Source organism: Ammodytes marinus (genome assembly GCF_949987685.1).
Source record: "Ammodytes marinus genome assembly, chromosome: 6".
NCBI lineage: Eukaryota > Metazoa > Chordata > Actinopteri > Uranoscopiformes > Ammodytidae > Ammodytes > Ammodytes marinus.
The window spans coordinates 34791105-34803369 of NC_137235.1; positions in this window are offsets into that span (position 1 = coordinate 34791105).

Sequence of the window (12265 nt, forward strand, 5' to 3'; positions counted from 1 at the left end):
ATAAAATTTCACTGAAAGCTGATGATAAAATTGACTTAAGATTTCAATGCAAATACTATATATAACTAGTTTAGCATGCTGAGTTCTGCTTGGCAAGCCATGAAAGACTCTTGAAAACCATTTGGAACAAAAGTTACAGCACATTTGAACAAAGTTGAAAATTAGCCTTATTTCAGTGAGAGCTGCAGAAAGAAGCAATAAAATTTCACTGAAAGCTGATGATAAAATTGACTTAATATTTCAATGCAAATACTATATATAACTAGTTTAGCATGCTGAGTTCTGCTTGGCAAGCCATGAAAGACTCTTGAAAACCATTTGGAACAAAAGTTACAGCACATTTGAACAAAGTTGATAATTAGCCTTATTTCAGTGAGAGCTGCAGAAAGAAGCAATAAAATTTCACTGAAAGCTGATGATAAAATTGACTTAATATTTCAATGCAAATACTATATATAACTAGTTTAGCATGCTGAGTTCTGCTTGGCAAGCCATGAAAAACTCTTGAAAACCATTTGGAACAAAAGTTACAGCACATTTGAACAAAGTTGAAAATTAGCCTTATTTCAGTGAGAGCTGCAGAAAGAAGCAATAAAATTTCACTGAAAGCTGATGATAAAATTGACTTAAGATTTCAATGCAAATACTATATATAACTAGTTTAGCATGCTGAGTTCTGCTTGGCAAGCCATGAAAGACTCTTGAAAACCATTTGGAACAAAAGTTACAGCACATTTGAACAAAGTTGAAAATTAGCCTTATTTCAGTGAGAGCTGCAGAAAGAAGCAATAAAATTTCACTGAAAGCTGATGATAAAATTGACTTAAGATTTCAATGCAAATACTATATATAACTAGTTTAGCATGCTGAGTTCTGCTTGGCAAGCCATGAAAGACTCTTGAAAACCATTTGGAACAAAAGTTACAGCACATTTGAACAAAGTTGAAAATTAGCCTTATTTCAGTGAGAGCTGCAGAAAGAAGCAATAAAATTTCACTGAAAGCTGATGATAAAATTGACTTAAGATTTCAATGCAAATACTATATATAACTAGTTTAGCATGCTGAGTTCTGCTTGGCAAGCCATGAAAGACTCTTGAAAACCATTTGGAACAAAAGTTACAGCACATTTGAACAAAGTTGAAAATTAGCCTTATTTCAGTGAGAGCTGCAGAAAGAAGCAATAAAATTTCACTGAAAGCTGATGATAAAATTGACTTAAGATTTCAATGCAAATACTATATATAACTAGTTTAGCATGCTGAGTTCTGCTTGGCAAGCCATGAAAGACTCTTGAAAACCATTTGGAACAAAAGTTACAGCACATTTGAACAAAGTTGAAAATTAGCCTTATTTCAGTGAGAGCTGCAGAAAGAAGCAATAAAATTTCACTGAAAGCTGATGATAAAATTGACTTAATATTTCAATGCAAATACTATATATAACTAGTTTAGCATGCTGAGTTCTGCTTGGCAAGCCATGAAAGACTCTTGAAAACCATTTGGAACAAAAGTTACAGCACATTTGAACAAAGTTGAAAATTAGCCTTATTTCAGTGAGAGCTGCAGAAAGAAGCAATAAAATTTCACTGAAAGCTGATGATAAAATTGACTTAAGATTTCAATGCAAATACTATATATAACTAGTTTAGCATGCTGAGTTCTGCTTGGCAAGCCATGAAAAACTCTTGAAAACCATTTGGAACAAAAGTTACAGCACATTTGAACAAAGTTGAAAATTAGCCTTATTTCAGTGAGAGCTGCAGAAAGAAGCAATAAAATTTCACTGAAAGCTGATGATAAAATTGACTTAAGATTTCAATGCAAATACTATATATAACTAGTTTAGCATGCTGAGTTCTGCTTGGCAAGCCATGAAAGACTCTTGAAAACCATTTGGAACAAAAGTTACAGCACATTTGAACAAAGTTGAAAATTAGCCTTATTTCAGTGAGAGCTGCAGAAAGAAGCAATAAAATTTCACTGAAAGCTGATGATAAAATTGACTTAAGATTTCAATGCAAATACTATATATAACTAGTTTAGCATGCTGAGTTCTGCTTGGCAAGCCATGAAAGACTCTTGAAAACCATTTGGAACAAAAGTTACAGCACATTTGAACAAAGTTGAAAATTAGCCTTATTTCAGTGAGAGCTGCAGAAAGAAGCAATAAAATTTCACTGAAAGCTGATGATAAAATTGACTTAAGATTTCAATGCAAATACTATATATAACTAGTTTAGCATGCTGAGTTCTGCTTGGCAAGCCATGAAAGACTCTTGAAAACCATTTGGAACAAAAGTTACAGCACATTTGAACAAAGTTGAAAATTAGCCTTATTTCAGTGAGAGCTGCAGAAAGAAGCAATAAAATTTCACTGAAAGCTGATGATAAAATTGACTTAAGATTTCAATGCAAATACTATATATAACTAGTTTAGCATGCTGAGTTCTGCTTGGCAAGCCATGAAAGACTCTTGAAAACCATTTGGAACAAAAGTTACAGCACATTTGAACAAAGTTGAAAATTAGCCTTATTTCAGTGAGAGCTGCAGAAAGAAGCAATAAAATTTCACTGAAAGCTGATGATAAAATTGACTTAATATTTCAATGCAAATACTATATATAACTAGTTTAGCATGCTGAGTTCTGCTTGGCAAGCCATGAAAGACTCTTGAAAACCATTTGGAACAAAAGTTACAGCACATTTGAACAAAGTTGAAAATTAGCCTTATTTCAGTGAGAGCTGCAGAAAGAAGCAATAAAATTTCACTGAAAGCTGATGATAAAATTGACTTAAGATTTCAATGCAAATACTATATATAACTAGTTTAGCATGCTGAGTTCTGCTTGGCAAGCCATGAAAGACTCTTGAAAACCATTTGGAACAAAAGTTACAGCACATTTGAACAAAGTTGAAAATTAGCCTTATTTCAGTGAGAGCTGCAGAAAGAAGCAATAAAATTTCACTGAAAGCTGATGATAAAATTGACTTAAGATTTCAATGCAAATACTATATATAACTAGTTTAGCATGCTGAGTTCTGCTTGGCAAGCCATGAAAGACTCTTGAAAACCATTTGGAACAAAAGTTACAGCACATTTGAACAAAGTTGAAAATTAGCCTTATTTCAGTGAGAGCTGCAGAAAGAAGCAATAAAATTTCACTGAAAGCTGATGATAAAATTGACTTAAGATTTCAATGCAAATACTATATATAACTAGTTTAGCATGCTGAGTTCTGCTTGGCAAGCCATGAAAGACTCTTGAAAACCATTTGGAACAAAAGTTACAGCACATTTGAACAAAGTTGAAAATTAGCCTTATTTCAGTGAGAGCTGCAGAAAGAAGCAATAAAATTTCACTGAAAGCTGATGATAAAATTGACTTAATATTTCAATGCAAATACTATATATAACTAGTTTAGCATGCTGAGTTCTGCTTGGCAAGCCATGAAAGACTCTTGAAAACCATTTGGAACAAAAGTTACAGCACATTTGAACAAAGTTGAAAATTAGCCTTATTTCAGTGAGAGCTGCAGAAAGAAGCAATAAAATTTCACTGAAAGCTGATGATAAAATTGACTTAAGATTTCAATGCAAATACTATATATAACTAGTTTAGCATGCTGAGTACTGCTTGGCAAGCCATGAAAGACTCTTGAAAACCATTTGGAACAAAAGTTACAGCACATTTGAACAAAGTTGAAAATTAGCCTTATTTCAGTGAGAGCTGCAGAAAGAAGCAATAAAATTTCACTGAAAGCTGATGATAAAATTGACTTAATATTTCAATGCAAATACTATATATAACTAGTTTAGCATGCTGAGTTCTGCTTGGCAAGCCATGAAAGACTCTTGAAAACCATTTGGAACAAAAGTTACAGCACATTTGAACAAAGTTGAAAATTAGCCTTATTTCAGTGAGAGCTGCAGAAAGAAGCAATAAAATTTCACTGAAAGCTGAAAAAAAGTTTGAGCAAAATTTTTCTTTTTGGTGGAAGATTATATTTTGAGAGGAAGATTTCTTTTATCACAGGAAGATTTTTTTTATCGACATTGGTTTTTTTTGGAGGAAGAATTTTTTTTCGGTTGACAGTGGGAATTCTTTTTTTGAAGGCAAATGAAAACTGCTTCTGAAATCTGCTTTATATTTCAATGCAAATAATTGAAAGTACAACTTGTTTGGAATCCTGAGTTCAGCTTGGCAAGCTGTGAAATACTCTTGAAAACCATTTGGAAAAAAAGTTTGAGCAAAATTTTTCTTTTTGGTGGAAGACTATATTTTGAGACGAAGATTTTTTTTAACATAGGAAGAATTTTTTTTACGAATTTTTTTTTTCTGAAGGAAGAATTTTTTTGAGGTGACTGTTGTGGGGAACTTTTTTTTTTCAATGGCATATGAAAACTGCTATCGAAACGTTCTTCTTATTGCAATGTTTGGCATCCTGAGTTCAGCTTGGCAAGCTGTGAAACACTCTTGAAAACCATTTGGAAAAAAAGTTTGGGCAAAATTTTCCTTTTTGGTGGAAGATTATATTTTGAGAGGAACATTTTTTTTAACATAGGAAGAATTTTTTTACTAATTTTTTTTTCTGAAGGAAGAATTTTTTTGAGGTGACTGTTGTGAACTTTTTTTTTTTTCAATGGCATATGAAAACTGCTACCGAAATGTTCTTCTTATTGCAATGTTTGGCATCCTGAGTTCAGCTTGGCAAGCTGTGAAACACTCTTGAAAGCCATTTGGAAAAAAAGTTTGGGCAAAATTTTCCTTTTTGGTGGAAGATTATATTTTGAGAGGAAGATTTTTTTTAACATAGGAAGAATTTTTTTACGAATTTTTTTTTTCTGAAAGAAGAATTTTTTTGAGGTGACTGTTGTGGGGAACTTTTTTTTTTCAATGGCATATGAAAACTGCTACCGAAATGTTCTTCTTATTGCAATGTTTGGAATCCTGAGTTCAGCTTGGCAAGCTGTGAAATACTCTTGAAAACCATTTGGAAAAAAAGTTTGAGCAAAATTTTTCTTTTTGGTGGAAGACTATATTTTGAGACGAAGATTTTTTTTAACATAGGAAGAATTTTTTTTACGAATTTTTTTTTTTCTGAAGGAAGAATTTTTTTGAGGTGACTGTTGTGGGGAACTTTTTTTTTTCAATGGCATATGAAAACTGCTATCGAAACGTTCTTCTTATTGCAATGTTTGGCATCCTGAGTTCAGCTTGGCAAGCTGTGAAACACTCTTGAAAACCATTTGGAAAAAAAGTTTGGGCAAAATTTTCCTTTTTGGTGGAAGATTATATTTTGAGAGGAACATTTTTTTTAACATAGGAAGAATTTTTTTTACGATTTTTTTTTCTGAAGGAAGAATTTTTTTGAGGTGACTGTTGTGGTGAACTTTTTTTTTTTTCAATGGCATATGAAAACTGCTACCGAAATGTTCTTCTTATTGCAATGTTTGGCATCCTGAGTTCAGCTTGGCAAGCTGTGAAACACTCTTGAAAACCATTTGGAAAAAAAGTTTGGGCAAAATTTTCCTTTTTGGTGGAAGATTACATTTTGAGAGGAAGATTTTTTTTAACATAGGAAGAATTTTTTTACGATTTTTTTTTTCTGAAGGAAGAATTTTTTTGAAGTGACTGTTGTGGGGAACTTTTTTTTTTCAATGGCATATTTGTTCTTAATATTTCAATACAAACACTATGTACAACTTGTTTGGCATCCAGAGTTCAGCTTGGCAAGCTGTGATAGACTCTTGAAAACCATTTGGAAAAAAAGTTAGAGGAAATTTTTCTTTTTGGTGGAATACTATATTTTGAGAGGAACATTTTTTTAACATAGGAAGAATTTTTTTACGATTTTTTTTTTCTGAAGGAAGAATTTTTTTGATGTGACTGTTGTAGGGAACTTTTCTTTTTTTTCAAAGGCAAATGAAAACTGCTATCGAAACGTTCTTCTTATTGCAATGTTTGGCATCCTGAGTTCAGCTTGGCAAGCTGTGAAACACTCTTGAAAACCATTTGGAAAAAAAGTTTGGGCAAAATTTTCCTTTTTGGTGGAAGATTATATTTTGAGAGGAACATTTTTTTTAACATAGGAAGAATTTTTTTACTAATTTTTTTTTCTGAAGGAAGAATTTTTTTGAGGTGACTGTTGTGAACTTTTTTTTTTTTCAATGGCATATGAAAACTGCTACCGAAATGTTCTTCTTATTGCAATGTTTGGCATCCTGAGTTCAGCTTGGCAAGCTGTGAAACACTCTTGAAAGCCATTTGGAAAAAAAGTTTGGGCAAAATTTTCCTTTTTGGTGGAAGATTATATTTTGAGAGGAAGATTTTTTTTAACATAGGAAGAATTTTTTTACGAATTTTTTTTTTCTGAAAGAAGAATTTTTTTGAGGTGACTGTTGTGGGGAACTTTTTTTTTTCAATGGCATATGAAAACTGCTATCGAAACGTTCTTCTTATTGCAATGTTTGGCATCCTGAGTTCAGCTTGGCAAGCTGTGAAACACTCTTGAAAACCATTTGGAAAAAAAGTTTGGGCAAAATTTTCCTTTTTGGTGGAAGATTATATTTTGAGAGGAAGATTTTTTTTAACATAGGAAGAATTTTTTTACGAATTTTTTTTTTCTGAAAGAAGAATTTTTTTGAGGTGACTGTTGTGGGGAACTTTTTTTTTCAATGGCATATGAAAACTGCTACCGAAATGTTCTTCTTATTGCAATGTTTGGAATCCTGAGTTCAGCTTGGCAAGCTGTGAAATACTCTTGAAAACCATTTGGAAAAAAAGTTTGAGCAAAATTTTTCTTTTTGGTGGAAGACTATATTTTGAGACGAAGATTTTTTTTAACATAGGAAGAATTTTTTTTACGAATTTTTTTTTTTCTGAAGGAAGAATTTTTTTGAGGTGACTGTTGTGGGGAACTTTTTTTTTTCAATGGCATATGAAAACTGCTATCGAAACGTTCTTCTTATTGCAATGTTTGGCATCCTGAGTTCAGCTTGGCAAGCTGTGAAACACTCTTGAAAACCATTTGGAAAAAAAGTTTGGGCAAAATTTTCCTTTTTGGTGGAAGATTATATTTTGAGAGGAACATTTTTTTTAACATAGGAAGAATTTTTTTTACGATTTTTTTTTCTGAAGGAAGAATTTTTTTGAGGTGACTGTTGTGGTGAACTTTTTTTTTTTTCAATGGCATATGAAAACTGCTACCGAAATGTTCTTCTTATTGCAATGTTTGGCATCCTGAGTTCAGCTTGGCAAGCTGTGAAACACTCTTGAAAACCATTTGGAAAAAAAGTTTGGGCAAAATTTTCCTTTTTGGTGGAAGATTACATTTTGAGAGGAAGATTTTTTTAACATAGGAAGATTTTTTTACGATTTTTTTTTTCTGAAGGAAGAATTTTTTTGAAGTGACTGTTGTGGGGAACTTTTTTTTTTCAATGGCATATTTGTTCTTAATATTTCAATACAAACACTATGTACAACTTGTTTGGCATCCAGAGTTCAGCTTGGCAAGCTGTGAAATACTCTTGAAAACCATTTGGAAAAAAAGTTAGAGGAAATTTGTCTTTTTGGTGGAATACTATATTTTGAGAGGAACATTTTTTTAACATAGGAAGAATTTTTTTACGATTTTTTTTTTCTGAAGGAAGAATTTTTTTGATGTGACTGTTGTAGGGAACTTTTTTTTTTTTCAAAGGCAAATGAAAACTGCTTCCAAAATGTTCTTAATATTTCAATACAAACACTATGTACAACTTGTTTGGCATCCTGAGTTCAGCTTGGAAAGCTGTGAAAGACTCTTGAAAACCATTTGGAAAAAAAGTTTGAGCAAAATTTTTCTTTTTGGTGGAAGATTATATTTTGAGAGGAAGATTTTTTTTAACAAAGGAAGAATTTTTTTTACGAATTTTTTTTTTTCTCAAGGATGAATTTTTTTGAGGTGACTTTTGTGGGGAACTTTTTTCTTTTCAATGGCATATGTGTTCTTAATATTTCAATACAAACACTATGTACAACTTGTTTGGCATCCTGAGTTCAGCTTGGCAATCTGTGAAAGACTCTTGAAAACCATTTGGAAAAAAAGTTTGGGCAAAATTTTTCTTTTTGGTGGAAGATTACATTTTGAGAGGAAGATTTTTTTTAACATAGGAAGAATTTTTTTACGAATTTTTTTTTTCTGAAGGAAGAATTTTTTTGAGATGAATGTTGTGGGGAACTTTTTTTTTTCAAAGGCAAATGAAAAATGCTTCCAAAAAGTTCTTAATATTTCAATACAAACACTATGTACAAGTGTACAAGTGTTTCAATTTCACTGAAAGCTGATGATAAAATTGACTTAAGATTTCAATGCAAATACTATATATAACTAGTTTAGCATGCTGAGTTCTGCTTGGCAAGCCATGAAAGACTCTTGAAAACCATTTGGAACAAAAGTTACAGCACATTTGAACAAAGTTGAAAATTAGCCTTATTTCAGTGAGAGCTGCAGAAATAAGCAATAAAATTTCACTGAAAGCTGATGATAAAATTGACTTAATATTTCAATGCAAATACTATATATAACTAGTTTAGCATGCTGAGTTCTGCTTGGCAAGCCATGAAAGACTCTTGAAAACCATTTGGAACAAAAGTTACAGCACATTTGAACAAAGTTGAAAATTAGCCTTATTTCAGTGAGAGCTGCAGAAAGAAGCAATAAAATTTCACTGAAAGCTGATGATAAAATTGACTTAAGATTTCAATGCAAATACTATATATAACTAGTTTAGCATGCTGAGTTCTGCTTGGCAAGCCATGAAAGACTCTTGAAAACCATTTGGAACAAAAGTTACAGCACATTTGAACAAAGTTGAAAATTAGCCTTATTTCAGTGAGAGCTGCAGAAAGAAGCAATAAAATTTCACTGAAAGCTGATGATAAAATTGACTTAAGATTTCAATGCAAATACTATATATAACTAGTTTAGCATGCTGAGTTCTGCTTGGCAAGCCATGAAAGACTCTTGAAAACCATTTGGAACAAAAGTTACAGCACATTTGAACAAAGTTGAAAATTAGCCTTATTTCAGTGAGAGCTGCAGAAAGAAGCAATAAAATTTCACTGAAAGCTGATGATAAAATTGACTTAAGATTTCAATGCAAATACTATATATAACTAGTTTAGCATGCTGAGTTCTGCTTGGCAAGCCATGAAAGACTCTTGAAAACCATTTGGAACAAAAGTTACAGCACATTTGAACAAAGTTGAAAATTAGCCTTATTTCAGTGAGAGCTGCAGAAAGAAGCAATAAAATTTCACTGAAAGCTGAAAAAAAGTTTGAGCAAAATTTTTCTTTTTGGTGGAAGATTATATTTTGAGAGGAAGATTTCTTTTATCACAGGAAGATTTTTTTTATCGACATTGGTTTTTTTTGGAGGAAGAATTTTTTTTCGGTTGACAGTGGGAATTCTTTTTTTGAAGGCAAATGAAAACTGCTTCTGAAATCTGCTTTATATTTCAATGCAAATAATTGAAAGTACAACTTGTTTGGAATCCTGAGTTCAGCTTGGCAAGCTGTGAAATACTCTTGAAAACCATTTGGAAAAAAAGTTTGAGCAAAATTTTTCTTTTTGGTGGAAGACTATATTTTGAGACGAAGATTTTTTTTAACATAGGAAGAATTTTTTTTACGAATTTTTTTTTTTCTGAAGGAAGAATTTTTTTGAGGTGACTGTTGTGGGGAACTTTTTTTTTTCAATGGCATATGAAAACTGCTATCGAAACGTTCTTCTTATTGCAATGTTTGGCATCCTGAGTTCAGCTTGGCAAGCTGTGAAACACTCTTGAAAACCATTTGGAAAAAAAGTTTGGGCAAAATTTTCCTTTTTGGTGGAAGATTATATTTTGAGAGGAACATTTTTTTTAACATAGGAAGAATTTTTTTTACGATTTTTTTTTCTGAAGGAAGAATTTTTTTGAGGTGACTGTTGTGGTGAACTTTTTTTTTTTTCAATGGCATATGAAAACTGCTACCGAAATGTTCTTCTTATTGCAATGTTTGGCATCCTGAGTTCAGCTTGGCAAGCTGTGAAACACTCTTGAAAACCATTTGGAAAAAAAGTTTGGGCAAAATTTTCCTTTTTGGTGGAAGATTACATTTTGAGAGGAAGATTTTTTTTAACATAGGAAGATTTTTTTACGATTTTTTTTTTCTGAAGGAAGAATTTTTTTGAAGTGACTGTTGTGGGGAACTTTTTTTTTTCAATGGCATATTTGTTCTTAATATTTCAATACAAACACTATGTACAACTTGTTTGGCATCCAGAGTTCAGCTTGGCAAGCTGTGAAATATTCTTGAAAACCATTTGGAAAAAAAGTTAGAGGAAATTTTTCTTTTTGGTGGAATACTATATTTTGAGAGGAAGATTTTTTTTAACATAGGAAGAATTTTTTTACGAATTTTTTTTTTCTGAAGGAAGAATTTTTTTGAGATGAATGTTGTGGGGAACTTTTTTTTTTCAAAGGCAAATGAAAAATGCTTCCAAAAAGTTCTTAATATTTCAATACAAACACTATGTACAACTTGTTTGGCATCCTGAGTTCAGCTTGGAAAGCTGTGAAAGACTCTTGAAAACCATTTGGAAAAAAAGTTTGAGCAAAATTTTTCTTTTTGGTGGAAGATTATATTTTGAGAGGAAGATTTTTTTTAACAAAGGAAGAATTTTTTTTACGAATTTTTTTTTTTCTCAAGGATGAATTTCTTTGAGGTGACTTTTGTGGGGAACTTTTTTCTTTTCAATGGCATATGTGTTCTTAATATTTCAATACAAACACTATGTACAACTTGTTTGGCATCCTGAGTTCAGCTTGGCAATCTGTGAAAGACTCTTGAAAACCATTTGGAAAAAAAGTTTGGGCAAAATTTTTCTTTTTGGTGGAAGATTACATTTTGAGAGGAAGATTTTTTTTAACATAGGAAGAATTTTTTTACGAATTTTTTTTTTCTGAAGGAAGAATTTTTTTGAGATGAATGTTGTGGGGAACTTTTTTTTTTCAAAGGCAAATGAAAAATGCTTCCAAAAAGTTCTTAATATTTCAATACAAACACTATGTACAAGTGTACAAGTGTTTCAATTTCACTGAAAGCTGATGATAAAATTGACTTAAGATTTCAATGCAAATACTATATATAACTAGTTTAGCATGCTGAGTTCTGCTTGGCAAGCCATGAAAGACTCTTGAAAACCATTTGGAACAAAAGTTACAGCACATTTGAACAAAGTTGAAAATTAGCCTTATTTCAGTGAGAGCTGCAGAAAGAAGCAATAAAATTTCACTGAAAGCTGATGATAAAATTGACTTAAGATTTCAATGCAAATACTATATATAACTAGTTTAGCATGCTGAGTTCTGCTTGGCAAGCCATGAAAGACTCTTGAAAACCATTTGGAACAAAAGTTACAGCACATTTGAACAAAGTTGAAAATTAGCCTTATTTCAGTGAGAGCTGCAGAAAGAAGCAATAAAATTTCACTGAAAGCTGATGATAAAATTGACTTAAGATTTCAATGCAAATACTATATATAACTAGTTTAGCATGCTGAGTTCTGCTTGGCAAGCCATGAAAGACTCTTGAAAACCATTTGGAACAAAAGTTACAGCACATTTGAACAAAGTTGAAAATTAGCCTTATTTCAGTGAGAGCTGCAGAAAGAAGCAATAAAATTTCACTGAAAGCTGATGATAAAATTGACTTAAGATTTCAATGCAAATACTATATATAACTAGTTTAGCATGCTGAGTTCTGCTTGGCAAGCCATGAAAGACTCTTGAAAACCATTTGGAACAAAAGTTACAGCACATTTGAACAAAGTTGAAAATTAGCCTTATTTCAGTGAGAGCTGCAGAAAGAAGCAATAAAATTTCACTGAAAGCTGAAAAAAAGTTTGAGCAAAATTTTTCTTTTTGGTGGAAGATTATATTTTGAGAGGAAGATTTCTTTTATCACAGGAAGATTTTTTTTATCGACATTGGTTTTTTTTGGAGGAAGAATTTTTTTTCGGTTGACAGTGGGAATTCTTTTTTTGAAGGCAAATGAAAACTGCTTCTGAAATCTGCTTTATATTTCAATGCAAATAATTGAAAGTACAACTTGTTTGGAATCCTGAGTTCAGCTTGGCAAGCTGTGAAATACTCTTGAAAACCATTTGGAAAAAAAGTTTGAGCAAAATTTTTCTTTTTGGTGGAAGACTATATTTTGAGACGAAGATTTTTTTCAACATAGG